This window comes from Heloderma suspectum, chromosome 4, assembly GCF_057233095.1.
Source record: "Heloderma suspectum isolate Gila_16-S chromosome 4, 16-S_ref, whole genome shotgun sequence".
Taxonomy (NCBI): Eukaryota; Metazoa; Chordata; class Lepidosauria; order Squamata; family Helodermatidae; genus Heloderma; species Heloderma suspectum.
In genome coordinates, this window is record NC_139461.1 from 281,128,723 (window position 1) to 281,134,722 (window position 6,000).

Here is a 6,000-nt window from a genome sequence, read left to right on the forward strand (position 1 = left end):
CCTCTGGGAAGCAAGTTAAGTCTATGGAAATGGACTTTTAAGAATGTGACAGGAGCCCCCTCCAGTTTGGTAGCTGCTTCTGTGTGGTCAGATGCCATGCTGGATTGCAAGGGAATGTATAGGAACAACACATCCACATAAAGTTTGTTCAAATGTTTTCTCACATGCATACCCGATGTGTCCAGGGTGCAATAGGACCATCTGGTGACCCCCTGACCCAATCTTTGGGTCCACCATCTAAGTTCATAGATGTGCACCTGTGTATGTGTAGATGCATATACCTCAATTGGGTTATGAGACCCCCCCCCCTTGGACAGTGGCAGGCCGTGCAGCTATTCCAGTCTAAAGGGGTTTCTAATTGAGACAGTGTGTAAGCAGCCAACTCAACCTCGCTTAGGCTGAGTTTCATCATATATAGAACGTGCTCCTAGGCACATGCTGAACTCAGCCTGGAGTTGTTGTTTGCATTTTGTCACAATCACTCCTTCACATGACCTTTTGAGCCAGTGACAGTATGAAGAAATACTAGCCTAGATGACCACACCCTCTGGTGACCACAGGCTCACGTGAATGAACCCCAAGTAATGCTGGCGAGGAATAATATGGAGTGGTGGGTGGCATCCATAGCTTTGGAGATGTTCTCTGTTCTTTGAAAAAAGTCTAGAACTTATTATCACTTGCTTAAAGGGTTGTGCTCATGGCGAAAGAGAGGGAGAATAAACAGCTGTTGGCCAAGGCTTGTGTTAAGTCATAGACCTCCCTGTTTCTACCTTGAGGGAAACATTTCACAAACTTGACCATTGGCTGCTCCTTGCCTAATAATCCTAACTGTGAGATTAAGCTGCTTTACAGGGGATCCAAGTAATATTAGCCCGCTCTCTGTTTCTCCACACCAAAGGCCTCAAACTTAGCTTCCCGTGAAAACTAAATGCCAGGTTTGGAGAGTGCCATGAAGATATTTAGCAGCCTGCTTCATGATGAGTGCCCTAAACTTTTGGGCAGACTTGCTACCTGCCAGTGATGCAGCTTGGGCTGCATCTTGGGGCCAAACTCCTGGGCCCTTGCAGTCCAGCCCCCTCCCCAACGGCCAACCAGAGAGCAGCAGATGATGGGGCACCAGGGTAGCAGAAGCAAACTCCATTTTAATTCCTGGCCTCAGTGGAGGCTGGTGGCTCTGATTTCAGTGGGGCTGTAAATCCTTCTGGGTTTCAGCAGAACCAGCCAGACCTTTAAAGGAGCTATCCAAGTTGCTGAGCCCTACCTGCAAAATAGGTTCAGCACCTTGGATAGGTCCTTTAGAGTTCTGGCTGGTTCTGACATTTATGGATTCATAGTCCTACCAAAATCAGAGCCAGCAGGCTTCACTGCCTGTAGTCGTGATGGTGCTATGATTTAAGTGAGCTTAAAATGCAGAACTGACCATCCTCGGAGTATTATTATTGTTGGATCAGGGTTGGTAAACATTTTAACCTATGAGGAATGTAGAAGCCGTTGGAAAGTATGGAATAGTGGTTGTGGAGGGGGAATGGGCGGAGAGAGAAATGTTATATTTTAATTAAATAAAATAAATGAAATAGGACCCAAGGCCATCTGCAGGAGGGGGAGACTGGTGCCCCCTTAAGGCCATTAAGTCCAAGCTCTGAATTACCTCACTGCACTGCTGCTGCCTGCAACTTTGGAAGAGAATCCAGCCAAGTGCAAAATGTGGCTGTGCCCTTCTTTTACTTTTATTCAAGAATCCATGGGATCCACTCCCTGCACCTTTAGTCATCTGTGAAGGAGAACAAATAAGTCCAGCCATTCTTTAGTGGAGAAAAGCACCTTTAGGCTTAATGTGGTACTTAAATATATTTACGTACCCAAGGAGCTGAGTCAGCCCAGGAATAGTGGCTAGATGTGGTCTCTGGGTGGAATGATCAAGCCCAGTTTCGGGATGCTCGAGGAATTTATTGGGTCCATTCTGTGGTCATCCCATGAAGCTGAGTGTCAGGAGATCCAGGACAGAGAGAAGGAAGTACTTTCTTACACTGCACATTGTTAAAATTCTGGAATCTGCTACCACAAGATGGCCACCATCTTAGATGGCTATAAATGGGGGTTTGACAAACTCTTGGAGCATCAGGCTACCGCTGACTACTAGTCACAATGGCTATATATATTATCTCCATTATCAGAGGCTGTATATACAGAGCAGAGAGCTTTGTGTACATTTTGCTGGGGAACATAGGCTAGAGGGTGCTATTGCATTCATGTCCTACTTGTGGGGCTCCCCAGGCAGCTAGTTGGCCACTACAGGAACAGAATGCTGGAGCTGATAGTCTGATGCATGGCTGCTATGTTCTTATATAAGGTGGCTCACTGACAACTCTTTCCTTTCTTCAGAGTAAACTCACCTCCTGATGCACACCCCTGAACTAACTATGCCTTGGAAAACAACGCACTGTCTCCCTGTACTGGCTTGACCTAAGTTTTAGGCATGATTCTAAATATTAGTAGTATGTAGGGATGGGCGAACAACCAATATTCATGTTTGCCAAGATTCTCCAGGCATCTGCTCACTGCCTGTTTGGGATCACCTGTTTGCGATCCCTGTTAGTTTTGTGTGAATGAGAAAATTGTGCAAAATAAACAGCTGTTGAAAATGAAAGTTGTGCAAACAATTCCCAACTTTTTGCAATTTTCCCCAATAGTCTAAAGTGTAGGTGATTTAAAATGTGCGCATTTTGAAAAAGTTGCACATTTTGAGGAAGTTGAGCAGTTTGAAAAAGTTGCACATTTTTCAAGTGCATATTTTGTGAACATGAAGACAAATTCAGGAAATTTGCTAACATATTTGGAGAAATCTGCTCATGTTTCGGATCATGAATGGAGCATTTTCGAGAGTTGTGAACTGAGCTGAAATTCGCATACGTCCCTAGGGGTATGCACTGACCCCCACTTTGGCTTGGACCCCAAACTGGTGCTTTGGAAAACAGCCCTCTTGTACTCAGGCTGGTTCAGAGTCAGTCTGCCACAGTGGTGCTGAAGCAGCTATCCAGACCATCAGAGGCAGAGGAGAGATCTGGGCTGCTGTGGGGAGTGTGGAATCTGGGCTGTGGAGGTGGGTAGAATCCTGGCTGTCTCAAGGGGGCTGATGGTTCGAGAAGGTGGAGGCGACAAGGCCTTCTTCCTTCCCTTGTCACCCTGATTAGATGGCCACTTTAGCACTTCCATAAATGGCACTGAAACTGCAATCTGGGCTGCCTTGGAGGTGGGGTGGCCAGGAAAGGCAAGAGGCTGCAAGGCCTAATTCCCTTCCTTCAGTCACCTAGACTGGATCCCCACCACGTCTGATGCTGAAGTGCCCCTTTGGGCTGCCTCAGGTAGGGGTGGGTGGACAGGGACGGAAGGAGGCCACAAGGCCTTCTTCTCTACCACCCCCCCGACCAGATCACCGTTGCTGACAAATGCCCCTCTCCTTCATCACGAGCTGAGGGTGACAGACACAATGGAGGAGAGGGGCAAGGCTCTTTCTCAACACCTGAACAGGGTTTCTCTCTCAGCCTAATCTACCTCACAGTCCTGTTACAAGGATAAGAATGGGCAGGGAAACAAGACACACCGCCTTAAACTCCTATAGAGCTAATAAATAATCAACACTAAATGAAGTCTAGTAGCTCTTTAAACCCTCAACTCCTCAGAAAACACCAGGAAGAATACAGCAGTAGGGAAAGCATAATGAGGCCTAGCCAAAGTCTGGGAAGGCAGGTGGGGAAGAGGCACGTGGACGTGATGGAACAATACCCGAATAACAGAACAAACAGCAGCAGGTTGTGACTTCCCATCAAAGCCCACTCCAGCTCCACACAAAACTATCTGTAGTAATAAAGCATTTGTACATAGTGGTGTCTCAGCTTTCCTAATTGTACATTTAGCCCTGGCTTATGTGATACCCCTTCAAGTAAAGCTGGTAAAATATAATACAGAGGGAAGGGTGGTGGGTGGCATCCATTGCTCTGCAGACAGTCTCAGTCCTTGGAAGACAATCTAGGCTATATGATCACATTTATGAAAGGGTTGTGCTTGTGGTGAAGGAAAGAGAGAGAAAATAAACATCTGTTGGCAGAGGCTGAAATTAAGTAACAAACTTCCCTGTTTCAGACTTGAGAGGAAAAGCTTTCACAAACTTGCCAGTTGCCTGTTCCTTGCCTAATATACCTGTCTGTGAGATTCAGCAACTTCACGGTGGTGGGAGGGAGCAAGGATCCAGGTAGTATATTAGCCCCATCTCCATTTCTCCACACCAAAGGCTTCAAGCCCAGCTTCCTGTCAAGACTAAAACACCAGCTTTGGAGAGTGCTATGAAGACACTGAGCACCTTGCTTCTTGTGGGTGCCCTGATCCTTTGGGCAGAGCGGCTAGCTGAAGCTTTGCAAGAGATTCTGGATGAGTACAAAATGTGGCTGTCTCCCAGGGCCGGCCCTTCCATGAGGTAGGGTGAATCCCCTACTCAGGAGGCAGATTGGGCAGGCAGCAGATCACACACATATGCCAGAGGGGCACTTTGCCATGGCTGCAGAGGCCTCACTCTAACTTCAGTGGCAGTTATTTTTATTTTTATGGAAGAGCATCCTACCATTTGAGCCCCCACCAGCAGTGGGAAGTGATTCAGCCTGACACAGATGTACAATCTCAGTGTGAAGTAGGATATTTAGTAAACATTTGTTGCTGTTCAGTCGTTAAGTCGTGTCCGACTCTTCGTGACCCCATGGACCATAGCATGCCAGGCCTTCCTGTCCCCTGCTCTCTCCCGGAGTGTGCTCAAGTTCATATTCATTGCATCAGTGATGCTATCTAGCCATCTCATCCTCTGCCGTCCTCTTCTCCTTTTGCCTTCAATCCTTCCCAGCATCAGGGTCTTTTCCAGGGAGTTTTCTCTTCGCATTAGGTGGCCAAAATATTTGAGCTTCAGCTTCAGTATCTGTCCTTCCAATGAGCACTCAGGGTTGATTTCCTTTAGGATTGACTGATTTGACCTCCCTGCAGTCCAGGGGACTCGTAAGAGTCTTCTCCAGCACCACAGTTCGAAAGCATCAATTCTTCGGCGCTCAGCCTTCCTTATAGTCCAGCTCTCACAGTCATATGTTACTACTGGGAAAACCATAGCTTTGATTATACAGACCTTTGTCGGCAAGGTGATGTCTCTGTTTCTTACTATGCTGTCTAGGTTTGCCATAGCTTTCCTCCCAAGGAGCAAGCATCTTTTAATTTCATGGCTACAGTCACCGTCTGCAGTGATCTTGGAGCCCAAGAAAATAAAACCTGTCACTGCTTCCATTTCTTTCCCTTCTATATTTACATCCCAATCCAGCCTGTGATTGCCTGTGGCTGATCTTATGATGCTACCTTCAACAACCCTAGCCCAGTAAACAAGAGCCCAGGTCTTATAAATACTGGCAACTAAATGTTGTAGGGTGAAGTGTTCCTGCCCGGGTCTTCCATTCCACTCACACTGGCTTTTCTACACCCCGCCCCCCTGCCCCAACAGACAGTCAGCATTCACTGGACACTGAGCAGGGCTTAGCCCTTGTTGGACCGCTTTTGGCTTCCCACCCACCCACTCTGGGGTGTTTTCTCCCGAAGAATTTTTTTGCTACTTCTGCAAACATTGGGGCTCCTCCAGACCTGCTGATACCTCCATCTCCTGTGTGGGTAGTGCTCCTTTGCTACATAAATACTGACACTTTGAGAATTGAGATTGCTATTATTATATGCAATAATAATAATACAGAATGTTGCAGTGGGAGTGTGCCTGTTCTCACGTTCCCTCTGCCAGTTTACTTCATTCCACTCCCTTGTAGTTTTTAAGGTTTCCCTGTCAGAATGCCAGTCAGTTGGCATTCTCTACCCACTGATCATGCTCAGTCCTCATTTGGCTTGTGTATGTGTGTGTGTGGGGGTCCATCCAGAGGGTTTATTTTTTCTAAAGGTGTTTTGCATTTCTGAAGATATTCAGGTTTC